Source organism: Crocodylus siamensis, chromosome 1 (assembly GCF_052110815.1).
Source record: "Crocodylus siamensis isolate JL-2025a chromosome 1, ASM5211081v1, whole genome shotgun sequence".
NCBI lineage: Eukaryota > Metazoa > Chordata > Crocodylia > Crocodylidae > Crocodylus > Crocodylus siamensis.
The window spans coordinates 152711235-152726780 of NC_143395.1; the positions used below are offsets into that span (position 1 = coordinate 152711235).

The following is a 15546-nucleotide window of genomic DNA, read 5'->3' on the forward strand; positions in this document are numbered from 1 at the left end:
AAAAAATTAATGGAGGTTGGAAGTCAAACTTAAGCTTAGTTTTAAATCCTACTCTTACTACGATGCTCGAAAAATAAAGCATTTTCTAAACAGCTTTCTCTGTCCTCCTTTTAATAAAACTTCCCCACAAAGCCTTTGTCTGATTTTGAGATGGAGAAAGTAAGCAAAATAAACACAAAAGTGAAGCACTTATTAAAGAAAATGGTCTAATTGCATTTGTGCCCCATCACTGCGTTGCGCAGTGCAGTCAGATGGACTCCTAATAATGGTTTAGAACCAATAATGTTCTGCTCTGAAAGACCGGTACTTTTGATGTGGATGGTATTTGCATAACACGTCTTAAGAAACCTCCTTTAAGTATTTTACACTCAAATAGGTATCCACTAGAAAAAAACTACAAGATCTCCCCTTTGTTTAAATGCATTTCCTGCCTTCCTTATTGCTATGTTATGTGTTGTGGCAGACCTATTTATAGTTCAAAAAAAAAAAAGGAAAAAGCTCCACTGGAGGCAGGAAAACTAAGTCGGGAAAGAATAGGAGGAAGTGTAGCTGCCAGTTAGCCAAACAATCTAGAACTAATTGAGCTCAAAAGAGCCTCAGCTTTACTGTAGCCACCAAGAATAAACAGCACAACTCTGTTATTTGCTTCAGAATCCTTCATACGGGGTTGAATAATGAACATGGTGTGAGTAGCACAGAAGAGCAAAGGAAAATCTCAGCATATGAACACTTGGAAGAAGTTAGCGTGAGAGAAGGAACGGTGGCCTGAAAAGAGGTGGACTTAACTTGACACCTTAAGGTAAGTCTCTTCTTTTGGCATTTCAGCTTGTACTTTTAACATCTTTCACGGATGAGCAATCTCATAAATGAAAAAGTGGGCTTTGCAGAAGTAATTTTTGCTACCCAACCAGTTCTCCAGGTGAACTGGCTTTTACAATAAACTTTTTGCTTGGAAATATTGGTTATAGATCCTTAACAAGTTGCAATAAGCCACAGGTATCTATGTTAAACATCCCCTGCCAAGTAAGGTTGTTATCTCATGTATATTTGGTTTTTGTTGGAGCTAACAGTCATTGATTACATATTAAAGCTATTATGATGAAAGGTTTGATTCCTATAAAAAGCATGACGTCGAGCAAAAAATGCATTGTTACAATGTCATGGAATTAGAGATTTCATCTTATCAGATGTGTTACAAGAAAAGGATCCATTCTAAAATGGAAGCACCTTAATGTTATATTGTTTTTAAATTCAAGATGTGAAATAGCTTGTTGGGGATTTTAGTAATCTTTTGTTCTTCTATGCAAAACCATGCAGTCACATTCTACCGGCCTGAAGCAGATGATAAAATTCAGTCTTCCTGTCTCTGGGCAGTTCATGCTCTTCTACAACGTTATGAAATCATCTATAAAAGCTGCATTATATAATGTCAGAATACAGATTATATCATTTTATCTGATGAGTACTGAAAGAGAAAGCTCTTCATTAAAAAGAGACCGAAAATATGTATTTGCCCTCAGTGATGATGACAGACTTAATTCGTAGGGGAGGGGGTTTTGTTTGGCTTCTTTTTCAGAAAATTCTGCTTTGCGTATGCCAGAATAAGAGACAGTAATGAGAGGTGAAGGCAGAAAGAGAGAAACATAGGCTACATCATACTAGAAGATGCAATATTCTCCATGCACAGTATGTAGCTACTGCTGCCAGATTTTCAGGCTATTTTAACAAATTGTGAGAGTAGAAGTTGTACTCGTGTCAGTGATGTATGGCCTCATATCTATTCCACGTAGTACCCACATTTGTCACAAATTACTCATGCTATTAAAGATTAGCAGTCATTGTAAAACGCTGCTAGTGAGTAAAAGAAAAGGAAATGTATGTGTTGTTATGCTGCCTTATCCTGGTAGGATGCTGTTACATTCGGAGCCTGTTGTTGTGAAGATAGCCAGGCAGGATGTCTGCTGATACCCACTGAGGTGAAAAGCTGGGGGAGGACTATGGTAAACAGTGGTAATCAGTACCGCTAACTAAAGACTAGAAGTGCCCACAAAATACTGTGAAGTGCTGAATGGGTGATGTCAATGGAATTTGAGATTGAGCCTCAACACCTTGTAAGACCTGGCCCTCGTACACTTCCCAATTTTAAACTCCTTATTCTTTCTATACAACAGATCTCTTTTCTGAGAGGGCTTGCTCTTGAGAGATATGGAGCACCTCTGTGTGAATGAAGTGTGTGAGAACACTGAATGTGGCGCAAGGCCGAGGCCTATGAAAATATTTGTTGTAGATGTCTGGATAAACCCAACACATTTGCAGGGAGAAGGTTTATCATTTTGTTTTTATTCAAGTCACTCAACCTATGTGCCTGCTGGGGGCATATTTCACGCACCTAAGTTTACTGTGCAGTAAATTCAGGTGCATTAATTGCATGTGTAGATGCACCCACTGAGACCAAAATGTGCTTGATGTGGGTAAGCAGGACCATCCCTACAGGGGGGCAACCGCCCTTTGGGGGGCCCCGCTGAGCCCATCAGAGCAGCCGCAGCACCTCCTGCAGGGCCCACCTAGTGCTGGTGATTCTGTGCCACCACCAGCTTCGTGTCTGGCCACTTGCCACCCTCCCCTACATGTCCCCCTGCCACTGCTGCCGCTGGCTTCTTCACATCTGGGCCCCGCACAGGCTGATTTGCCTCAGGCCCCGTACCCTGTTAGGATCACCTAGTGGAGCAAACTCACTGTTTTCTCCTACTGACAGTCAATCGTATGAGGAACAGAAAGGTAGATTAAAACTAACTATACCACTATACCCATAATCACCCTCACTCCTGCACTCAGCCTGGCAATGGAGCAACTCAGAATCAAAGTCAGTACTGCCAATAGTATTCAAAACTTCTGCTTCAGGCTCTACAAGCTCATGTTATTGTTTTTTAAATAATAAAGCTTCTAAAAGTAATAAATGTTGGGGTCTTTTTACTTGCCTTCTTCACTTCAAGCCTTTAGGATTAACTTTTTCAAGCTTTTTTTGCAACCACAAGAGCTAGGAAGCTAATTTAAAAAAACCCAAATTTAGAGACTTTCACAGTCACATGATTCTAGAAGTTGGGGCTTTTAAAAATATAATGAGATTTGCATTAAAATTATAGAAGTTGACAAGCTCACAAGGTTCAAAACACTATTTGTAGATTTAGGGCAAAATATTTGCTGGCTGTGGAGATTACATATACCACAAGGGGAAATTCTGACAGTTTAATCACCCTATAGGCAAGGCCATAGACCTTACTTCATAGCCACTTAAGGCTACATAATCTGTATGGATTTTAAAACTACTCTGTGACATACCCTTCAGAGGTATCCAGGTCCCTTTTGATGCATGCAATGGCATGCAGACCTAGAATTATTAAGACATCTATCTTTACAAAATGAAAGGAGTGTGATATCTCAGTACCTAAATGATTCTGAGTGACAGGAAATTGTCATGGCTGTTCAGCTGCCTGAGAGACTACAAGTGGTGTTAATCAAGATAAAAAGTAAAATGTAAAGGTTTGTTCTTCATACACTCCCAAGCATGGAAGGGGAGGTTCATGAATTTAAACTTCATTTGAGTTAACAGGAATTATATTATTACGTTCCCCAGGCATTAGGATATGAAAAAAATGCCAGGCTTGTCAAGAATGACTGAACAGAGTAGTCCATCATATAAAGAACCATTTTAATGTTTCTCTAATCCACAGGTTTTCTTTTATGTTTCTTATTTAATATAGAAAGGTGCCATACATTGTCTCATAAATCCAAATATTTGTCTTGATTTTGGTTTAGTCTCTTAAAGGTATTGGTTTCTACCCACCTAAGTGTTCATGTACACGTATTGTAGGCTTGGAATAATGTTTTTTTAATATCCATATATTAACATTTTTAAAAGGAATGGGAGAAAATGTTTAATCTGTGAGTTTAGCAATGCATGAGCAAGCAGGCTAGACTGTGAGTTTAGACATAACCCCGGGCAAAAGATGATAGTGGAAGCTGCAGCACTGTCAGAGTCGATGAAAGAGACATGTGGAGTGTTGTCCCTATTGAAGTCACTCATTGAAATTCTGTCATTGATTTACCATATTTCATGGTGTATAAGTCGGGTTTTGAAGCCAAATTTTTGTCTTGAAAATTAAACTCAACTTATATACCATGCCACATCAAAAAATCAGCTACACGGCTGGGCTCAGCTGGGCTCAGCGCTCAACTGGCATGGCCCCATCTCCTGCGAGCGGCGCTGCTTGCAGGGGAAGAGACTGCTCCAGCCAAGTGCTGAGACCAGCCAAACCCAGCCCCGTCCCTATCCCCTTCCTTTGAGAACAGCGCCAGGCTCACAGGGGGTGGGGCCATGCCAGCTGAGTGCCAAGCCTGGCCCCATCCCCGCTCAGCTGGCACAGCCTCACCCCTTCAAGCAGCATTGGGCTCAGTGTTCAGCAGCACCACTCACAGCAGACAGGGCCAGGCTGGGTGCTCAGCTGGCATGGCTCCATCCCCTGCAAGCCTGGCACCGCTTGGAGGGGACAGGGCTGGGCACGGCTGGGCTCGGTGCTCAGCTGGCGCAGCCTTATCCCCTGTGAGTGGCACCAGCAGCACCATCCCTCTCCCCAGCCCTGCCCCACTCCCAGCTCTGGGGCTGTCAGCATGGAGGGAGCGGGGAAGGAGAAGCCAGCAGTAGTGAGCTGCCAGCTGGCTTTGCCTGGCCTGAGCTGGAGCTGGAGGTGCAGATGGATCGGAGCCACCTCACCCCATGGGCCAAGTCTAGCTGCCTCCCAGTATCCCAGCAGGAGGGAAAAGGAGGCCACAGGGCAAGGGGTACTCCGATCCACCCACCACGCTTCAGCTCAGGCTGGGCAAGCCAGCAGCTCATGGCTTCCTATGGACAGCCCCAGGGGCAGGGCTGGGCTGCATCAGCACAGGCCTGAACACATGAAAAATTAACCCCATGGAACACAAGTTCCCTAAGGTACTTTAAAGCAGAGCACTTTCATCTGATACCTCACCTGAGGAAGGTTAACTTTTCACACAATCAACCACTTTAAAAGTGCTCTGCAGCCATGTACATGTGTCAGCACAGCTGTAGAGCACTTTCAGGGGCTTGATCACATGAAAAATGTACCATAACTTCTATCTGCACCTATAGGTCATTTTGGCACATGCTCCGGGAGGTGCGGGTGTGCTTTAATTAGCTAGCAATTTTAATTAGCTAGCACCTGAGCACCACATATATCAGCATCCTCCACAATGAAAAATGGTGGCAGAGTGCTTTGAACTAAAGGTCAACAAACAAGCTTTAGTTCAAAGCATCCCACTGCCATTTTTCAGTGTGGGGATGCTAATACACATGACACCAGAGACTGCTGGAACCCATTTATTTCCATGCTCCAGCAGACTCAATTAACTGAGTCTGCTCTGATGTGCTGGATTTCCACGTCAGAGCCAGCTCCCCGCACATGTATAGGAGCCCATAGTGCCCTCCTTACTCTCCTGAGCAGGTAGCAATTTATTGCCAACCTATTCCATCCAGAAAGTGTTTCTCCCTACAACCCAAGCTGGTTCACCCTGGTGGGAGAGGGAACAGAAGAGTGAATTCAAGGCTGTGGGGAAAGTATGCCCATGTCTCTCAGTGATCTCGGACTCCAGATACTGCTAATCCCCATGACAGTGTATGGGAGGCTCTAACCAGGGACACTCATGCACCAAGTCACAATAGAGCCCCATAACTTTCTAAAACAATGCACAGAAACTTGGAAGAGCAAGTATCTGTTTGAGCACAGTTAAAGCAACATTATCAAGGAAACGTGTGAAGGTGGTGAACTCTACATACAGTGACCATAATTCTAGGGAAATCTAGGATGGGGTAAGGAAATCCAGGATGGGGGGGTGGGCACCAGGGGGCACCAATATGCACACACACACCCAACCCCACAGCTCCCAGGAGCTGGGCTGGGTGGGACACCATGGCATCCACCCACACACACACACACACACACACACACACACATATTGACATCACAGCTCTGAGGAACAGGGCAGTGCGGGACAGCACTGAGGCCCCTGGCCATGTTCCATCCCCCACATGCAGAGGCTGGACCTACCTGAGAGCAGCTCCTGTGCAGTGTCCCCCAGTGTCTGCCAGCCCATGCTGTGCAGCCACATGGTGCCTCCCCCTGCCACCAACAGCTGGCCAGGGTGCAGTCCCAGGGCAGAGCCTGGAGCCCAGAACCTAGAGCCCAGAGCTGCCTCCCCAAACACAGGTCTCCAGCAGCTGCTCTCTGGACACTACTCCACTGGGCTGAAAGTTGGGAGTCACTTGCCCAGTAGTGTCAGTCAGGACACAGGCATGTGCAGGTGGGTTTGTGCCAATCCGGGACCTTTGCTTCAGTTTCCTCCAGGGAACCCAGCCAGTGGGCTGCCCCATGGTCCTGACAGCTGGGCTGCAAGCAGAGTCACTTGCTCAGTAGAGTCAGTCAGGAACTGGGCACATGCAGACTGGTTTCCACCGATCTGGGACTGTTGTTTCAATTTACTCTAATGGCTGGGATGCTGAGACAGCAGATGAAATCCAGGACTGTCCTGGCCAATCCAGGATATACAGTCACCTTAGCTATACAAGATCCCAACACAACACCCTGGGGAAAAAAAACCAACACTGTGAGTGCATATGCGTGTGTTATTAATATACTATAAGCTTGCTGCACAGTAAAATGCTTCACGGTAAGCTTTCCCTGGGAGTGCCTCTACATGTGCACCTGTCAGGGGCAAGTTTGCTCCCAACAAGAGCAGCTCAGTGCAGGACTATTCCTGCCCTGCTCTGCCCCTGTACAGCAACCCAAGGGAGCTGCAGGCCCTGGCAGATCAGGCACTGGGGCTGGGAAACAGCTGGTGGGAGAGGGGACAGTTTCCCATTCCTGCGTCCCAATCTGCTGATTGGGGCACAGGGCTGGGAGGCAGCTTTCTGAGGGAGGGACAGTTCCCCTGCCCCCTGCTGCCTGGCTTAACCAGGAGCAATTTGCTCCTGGTCTGCTGTCTACATGTGTGCTACTGTGCAGGTAGTAGTCAACCATGTAGTAAACTAATTTGCTGCACAGTAAATGGTGTGCATGTGTAGATGGTGATGCTTCAGTGCTCAATAGATTACTCTACTGCACAGTAAGGCATCTCATGTAGACACACCCTGTGGGAAATAAGCCACCTGACAAAGTGAATGTAGCCTTAGGCATGGCATTGCTATGAAAACACTGCCAAACTGAGTGCAGTTCAAAGAGTGACAAAAATACTCATGCAGAAGGCTAATTTATTAGGAAACATTGTTTAAACTGCATGTGTAAATTGACTAAGCACTGACCAAACCCCATAATCCTGGAAATGTTTATGCAGGTGCTTAACTTCAAGCATGTGAGGGGTCCTACTAACCTCAAGCACATCTTAAAGAAATTAGTAGCTTCATGGAGTTTAAGGACATAGGGAACCATTAGATCATCTAGCCTGACCTCCTGCACTGCACAGGTCACGAAGGGCAAGACCATATTGCTTCTGTGCTGATACCAGATGCACTGCTGTGAAGGACACCCTACCCACTCACTCTCATCCTAGGTGCACCAAACCCTGGAAACCAGGCAATGTAGCCAACTTAGAGTAGCTCCCAGATTCAATTCCCAATTCCATTTTAGGCTCTGACTGGCATGTGGTCTAAGAAGGCTACTCTGCCTTGTTTCCAGGATTTGGTATGCACAGACTAGGAATGCATAGGGCCCAGAAATGGTGTAGGCAAGGCCTTCATTTCACCTGCTTACCCCTGTACTGAGCCAAATAACTCACATAGGACTTCTCCATGCCTAAAAGAAAACCACATGCAAGATCCTTCAGGGTGGTATGTGACATTCTGTAAGGATTTCAAGGGTCATTACAACAAGAACTGTATTTATGGTGATATAGAAAGATACAAAGCTCTCAGCTGAGGCAGAAGTTACCAGTGCACTGGCCTTGTGTTTGTTTTCTGAATTTCTGTGCCAGGAAAATGAAGTACTCCCTTTTTTTTAAGGGAGGCAGCTCTTGCTGATAGCACACGGAGATAGGCAGTGGTGTTAATTTACCCCACAGGAACTGCTAAACTGAAAAGGCCTTGTTTTAGATGCAGGGGCAAATTAAAGGGCTGTCCAGTCTGCACACCAAAACAGAGCTTTCCTTTGTCAGAAATTCTCTTATCTCTTCAAATGACATAGGCAAAGCAAACCACAAAATAAACAGCGTTTTGCAGTAATCGGTCAGAACTGTATGGGGCTTGGGAACAATGACATGTTAGGGGCTTGGGACCATAATTTTGTCAGCTGTGAAATGTTCCTTAAAATATGAAATGCTAAAATCCTATGAAATATACTTCCTATGATGCACTGATAAAATGCTGTGAAACATATCACATTAAATGGTACAGGGACTGTAACCAAATGCAGGCATTTCTCAAGATGTGAAATGCTCTGGTGACTCTAATGCACTCTCTTCTGTGTCAGAAGTTCCAATAAGCACATTCTTTTGCAAGGTTTTACTATTTGAAGCCCAGATGAGACAGTGGAGTTTAGCAATGGATACTGCTCTAGGCTAGCCACAATGTGTGCATATTAATTGAAGCTACTGTGGTGGAATGGACATGGGGGTAGGTTGTTGTGGCATGTAGTGTATCTAACTGCCAAGGGGAGGAAATGGGACTTGTTCATAACAAAGGTTAATTTGATGCACAATGAGAAAAATGCTTACTGGGGCTGAAGTTCTTTCCATGTTTGGTGTCCATGCAGATCTATTTCGGTTTTGGGCCAGGCGCTCCGTGTAGGGAAGCGATCTTAGTTTTCAGGGAAATGCTCTGTGCCCAGCGCTGCGACACATGCAGTTGTATAAGTGGCACCTTTTCCCCACTAAACCCAGCATGTGCAGTTTGGTTCCCTTGGTGCTATCTCCCACACACCTGGGTTCTGCAGACACAACTTGGGAAAAGAATCTGGCCAGCTCCTCCTATTAGTGACAATTAGCAGGTGGACCTGTTGAAGTACTTGACTTTCTGTTCAGCATCTTCTCCAGTTCATTGCTTAATAAGGGAATTTGTAGACATGCTTGCACTGCAGTGCTGGGTGCTTTTAAAAGTGCCCGGTGCTGCAACGCATGCAGTTGTATAAGTGGCAAAATGCGTGTCAGTGCTGACATGTAAACATGGCACCCAGGAGGTTTATTGCTTTGCATTAATCGCACATATAGATGGACCCAAGGAGTGCAGAGGCATAAATGAACAGAGCTTAGCTGCATGCTGAAATGGTGAGCATTGAAATGGGGAAGTGACATGTGGACAAGATGAATCCAGAGTGAAGGAAAGCATATATGTAAACAGACAGGATGGTTGCAAATATATAATATAAAGCACTGTAGGATGGCAGTTGGAGGACTGCCAGCTGGTACCACATACAGACGCTTTCAGACCAATGTTAGTCTGCACTAACTCAATCTGCAATGAAGCAAATCCTCTTCCAAGGTGGATTACAGAATTTGTATGAATTGGCAAGCTAATGCACAATAACATTTATATTTTATAAATGCAGGTCACTTTAACTTGAGAAAATGAAAAATAATGCAGACAAATAGAGAGCAGGCATCCAAAATTAACTGAACTTTGAAGTATTGTTGGCCGGTTCAGAAATGTGGGAAAGCAGAACTTTGGACTGATGGAGGTCTCAGCTCCAGGACCACACAAAAGTGAGCTGAACACTACAGTCCAGCCCCACAGCTCCTGCCGCCGATCAGCTGATTGGCGGCCACAACCACTGGACCATGTACCACACCAGAGTGTCCTGATTTTCCTAATTTCCAGAGATGTACTCCCACAATCTTTGGTATGAGTCTCTGGAAGTGGAGAAGTCAAGGTTTCTGCTTGAAGAGAAACTCCCCCAGCAGTCTTCCAGAGACCCGCCCCATAGATTGCCTGGGGTGCATCTCTGGAAGTAGGGAAAGCCAAGCATGCATTCCCTGGATTTGCAGAGCCCAACACTGTGCAAGAATTCCTGGGGCACACAAGACTGGGCCCCTCAAGCTCAGGGAGCACTTGCCTGGGGCAGCAGGACAGTCCAGGCTATTCCAGGATGCCCACATTCTCCTACCATAAAGCAAATAGACACCCACCGCAATAAAGCAATACAATGTATTACTACTTTTTGTGGCAGCCAGACTGTGGCACATCAAAAGGTATAGATGTCTATTTGCTATGGCTTTGTGCCACCATAAATATTTTTATGGTGGCACAAAGATGATAAAATGCAATGTGTGCTTCTACCCAGAGAGTTTTGCAAACAAGGCATTTGGTCTGGAGGGGCCATGGAGTGGGATACCACAGGTGATGAGACTTCATTCTTAACCACGTATAGAAATGGCAAGCATTGCAGTAAAAGCTGTGTAAAAACCTTTTTCTAAGGGTGCTCCTTAGATTCCGTGACTACATCAGGAGCCAAGTGCTTTCTGTGGGCCTGGCAGCAGATTTTCAAAAAGTCAATTTTGTGATGTCATCCACAAAAATTATTCAGCTTTTTAAACCATCCCTCATTTTTTGCCCCTTTCTTAATCAGGATTGTTAATAAGCAAAAGCTTATTACCCTCTCTTGTAAACTTATTATAAATGGATTTTTTTATATTGCAATGCCTGTATCATTTGTGATAATTACATCTTTGTTCCCCGGCTTCTCTGTTGGTAAAATAAGGAACATCGGGCATGTTGCCCATATCCATCTCACTGCACAGATGGGCATCAGGAGCTGTTGCAATGCTGTGGTTACTAGAACATATATAAAGATTAACAGAACCAAAGAGACCATTTCACCTGCTTATGTATAATGCAAAAGGTTATAAATAACTTGTTATCGTGTAGTGCAGCCATGTTGTGGAAAAGCTCTTTGAGCTGGATAATTAACAATAGGGTGATTCACATAAACATCTTATGATGGTATGTTATGAACCTCTCGATCAGAGCAAGTGACACTGGGCTGATTAGGGAATACACGTCCATGCTTTATAAAGATTATGCATCATTTATACAGGATTTTAATCACACTGCACTGAGGAAACTGTTGAATGTATCTGAACGAGAAAAATACAGAAGCACTATTTTAAAGTTAACTGTTTGAATTAGTAAGGTATCAAATATTTTTTCCATTGAGTGAAAGTGCTCAGCATTATGCAATATACTGAAAGACTTCCAGCCCCCTGAAAGGAGGATACTGTCAGAATATCTACTATTATGGATGTCACAAGAGTGGGAGCCAGGAAAGCTATTCCCAGCCCTACCACAGAGTCTTTGTATGAACTTGGGCAGCTTTCAGATTCTTTGTACCCTGGGTTCTCTATTGGTAAAATAAGATAATTAATATTTCATAGGATGTTATGAGGATTAAAATGTATGAACATTACAGAAATGCAAAGCATTCATTAGAATATTGTTTAAAACTGTAAAATGGAAAGAAGGAGCCTATCTGAGGCTAGTTGCTTCTGAAAAAAATATCTTAAAATACATTAGATCAGCATATCAGAATGAATAGTGAACTCACAGTATATAATCCTGCCAGAAAACATGTCTGGGCTGTGTTCATGAGAGTCTGTGTGATGGCCATCAGGACTCTAGCAAAAATGTTTCCTGAAAACAAGGAGTTCTACTGCCAAAGGTGTGTGGAAAGCAAATTGTGAATTCACCAATAGGAGCATTGACAATGGATAGGAATTAACGCCCATAGTTATGTTGATGCAAGGCTGCATATATGCCACTAGTTCAGGATTACAGTGCCCTGTTTCAAAATAACTTTATTCCATAAAAATATCAGCGGAAGCTATTTCAGAACAGTAACATATTACACCCACTTGGCACTCACTTCATACTATCATCAATGGCTTCATGTGACTAGGCGTGATGTTTCCACAGAGGTCTAATTAGGGCATTTTTTTGTAGCTGATGTATCTATGTGACCAGAGACTCCTAGTGGGAAGCCAACAAAAGACAGAAAAACAGGGTGCTGACAGCGCCATATAACTTTCCTGCCTGCATAGCGACACCACTTCCCCAAATGACACCGGCTACACTGATAAGGCACTCTTTTGTCAACATAGCTGTTTGCCTGTGGGGGTCAGAGGATTTTTTTCACTCTGCTAGCTGGCACAGCTATGCTGGCAGAACTTTGTAGTGCAGACCAAGCCTCTTGGGAATTAAGTAACCTACTTCTGTTAGAGTTCAGTGGGACATGTGCACTTCTTCAATTTTTAGAGATTCATAGTTGTCAAGTCCAACAGGGACCATTATGATTAGCCAGTGTGGCCTCCTACACAGCACGGGCTAAAGATGCTCACCCAGGAACCTCTGCATCAGTCCCAGATCTTCTCTGTGAAGCGTATCACACCTTTCGGAGATACCCCGGCTTGTTTTATTCACCACTGCTCTATTCTGAAAGTGATTACCTTTGTTGTTGAAATGTGCAGCTGATTTCTACTTCGAGATTTATTGGCTCTACCCCTGGTTGATACCAGTAGCTATTGTGGAATAGTTATTTGGAGCTAGTTCCCTGCATAAACAAGCATTAAGCTCATTTTCCAGACTTCTGATGGTTTTTAAGTTCTCTTTAGACCCCTTTCCCATTTTCCCCACATTCATGCTGAAGCATGGGCCCCAGGTGTGGATGTAGTGTTCCAGCAGTGGTCTCAAAAGCCATCCTATCGCCTCAGTTTACAGCACTGGAGAATCTGACTGGCTGGTTCCAACAGTGCGGGGCTGATTTATGTCAGCTGAGGGTAGTCTCAAACCTTCAAAAACAAATGTGCCATGTTGCACCTGGAACTTACCTGGATAACACAGAAGCATGTGAGTGAGCCCAGTCTACTCCACTGGGGTACAAAGGACCCCTCACCCAACACCATACTGGCCCCCAGGCTGTGACTGAAATTCAGGGAAGAAGAACCACTGCAGAGACACAGCAGCAAGCATTTTCTCCCTGCACAGCAGGGAGCATCAGAAGCCCTTCCCCAACACCCCTGGATCCCATGTCATCTAAACCCATGTGTTTAGAGAAAGCAGTGCTCCAGTAATACTGATATTGCTCTGAAACCTCCAGAAGGTTGCAGAGTCAAAGGTAAATCAGGAAATGCCAGTATTAAAGCTGCTTCTGCAACCTTAATTTGACCTCCCCTGTACATATACAGTAGGACACAGCCTTTAATTATATGACCATATACTATTTTTGTCGCAGAGCCCCTACCTCACACAGCAAATGAGTTGTTATTTAACTATTTATTTTTATCCTCTTTATTCAATAGCTGAACCCAGGCTTTACACACTGTGCAGTACCCAAACCTGGTACTCAACACAAAACCATTAATTGCCTATGAGGCATTTATTATATTTACTCAAACCTAAAATGAGGTTCCCCCCCCCCCACAGCATGGGGAAAAAAATCCCTTGTCTTAGATTTGCAAATCAGAGGGGGCAGCAGGCAACTGCTGTGTCTTTGACTCTGGCCCTGAGCCCTGTTTGGGGCCAGTCAGACCCACAGCAACCTCCTGCCTCCCCCAGCACTTGCTCTTGGAAATTTCTTCCCCTCTTTCCCTGCCCCCTCCTTATTGTCAGGTGTGGCTCGGCTCCGACTCTGACTCCAGCTATGGCTCACTTCCCTTCCAGCCACTCAGTAGCGCTGACGCTACTCCATGGCCTGAGGAGGGCTGAGCTTCCATGTGCTCTGGGAAGGAACAGAGCCCAAGCAGTGTCTGATGTTAAGGGGGGAAGGGAAGGGGCAGAGATTGTAGTGGGCTAGGGGTAGGGGGATGCCAGTAGCGGAGGGGAACGGGATAGGACAGCTGCAGGGGGAAGAAATGGGAGAGGTACAGGGTAAAAGGGATGCCTGACCCCTTCAGCTACCCAACACCCCCACCCACTATTTACCCTGCTGTAGTAGTGGGAGAGGGACAAATTTAAGGCAACCCTCTGATCATTAGAGTCCATACCTGGAAAATTATAACAAATTTATACATTTTCTAGATATAGAATCTAATTATTGCAGGGGGTCATCTTAAATTCAGGGCTGACTTTTATTCGAGTAGATACTGTATATCCTGTTCTCACCGTAGTATCTAAGCGCCTCATAAGCGTGAATGACTTTACTATCACAACCTCCATGAGATTAAAGGGCATTATAAGCCCCATTTTAAAACTGGGGAATTAAGGTGCAGAGATATGACAGTCAAATGGAATAAATAAATAACAAAACCGTGCACTAATGCTGGGCAATGAGTTTGTGACTTTGAGGAGCCAAACTGCCAATCTGATCTCTCTGTTCAAAGTACAGCTCTCATTGATTTGCAGTGACAGTGCCCATTACTTTGGCAAGTCAGACCAAGGGTCTTAAACTGAGGACACACTAATTAGAGGCCACCTAAAGGAAGACTGTTTATGTGACTTATTCCTACCCCTCTCTCCCAACTCCTTCCTATTACATCCGCCCTTCACCTAGGACTCCTGCCTCCCATGTTCCCATCCACCCCCGTTCTCAGCCTCCTGGAGTTTATTAGCTCACACATACTGTGAGCTATTGAGGCTAGACTGGTTCTGGTGACAGAGCTGGTAGGGGCAGAGCTAACCTAGGGCATCTGTATGGTGGTGCCTTGTGCTGTATAGACATACCCTCCATAGGGTGGCCACTGACCCATCCCAGGAATACAGGACAGCTCCTTGTAGGGGGCAAGGGTGTGAACCACCAGCCCCCTCAGCCAATCAGTGGTGAGAGGTGGGGCCACAACCTCCTCAGCCAATCCATAGTGAGAGGTGGGGCCACGGCGCCCCTCGACCAATCAGCAGCAAGGGACGAGGCCACCACAAAAAAACCACCTCCTTCCTTCCCTCCTTTCCTCCCTGGCTGGCTCCCAACCCTGCTCCTCCTGGCTGTGTACTGCCCTGCCTCTGGGCACAGCCAATAGAATCATGAGGACAAATGATTGACATGTATTTCCACTAATAAACTGAAAAACAGGACTTTTTGCAGTCCATTCCTCATTCAGAAACGGACAGGGGACAAAGTGTTTAAAAACAGGACGGTCCAGTAGAAAACAGGACCAATGACCACGCTAACCCTGCATAGCTGCCTCAGCTTTTCTGTCTTCCCACTGCCTACTCCCAGCCAGCCTGTTCCCACGCTGGCTGTCCTGCTCCTCTCAAGTCCTCAGGTGCTTGCTACCCCCCACCCCTTCTTCCACAGCAGATTGCAAGGATTGCAGTCACACTGCTTCTGCCTTCTCCTTTGCCCTTCCTGGGTGTTGGCAGGAAGTGCTCTGAGAGCACAGCGGACATATGCGCCCTTCTCTGTAAAGCCACCTCCAGTCGCTGGGAGAATTAGACGAAAAGCCTTGTTCAGCCTTAGGGTGTATAATGAGCCGCTCTGTGGAGACGAGGGCCCGGGCAGCCTTTGGAGCTGTGAGGGGTGACTCCTCAAAACTGATCCGCCTGACAGCCTCCCACTGAGC

The 15546-nt window shown here is 45.3% G+C and overlaps 1 protein-coding gene across 3 annotated transcripts in view; it reads left to right on the forward strand.

Annotated features, from left to right (window-relative positions):
- The first annotated feature begins 557 nt into the window (after positions 1–557).
- Positions 558–15546, forward strand: part of RASGRP3 (RAS guanyl releasing protein 3) — a 115674-nt gene continuing 100685 nt past the window's right edge. For all 3 annotated transcript variants that reach the window (XM_090045734.1, XM_090045756.1, XM_090045774.1), the window contains exon 1: positions 558–799. The gene's annotated coding sequence lies outside the window, so the exon portion shown is untranslated. The remainder of the gene's footprint in view (positions 800–15546) is intronic.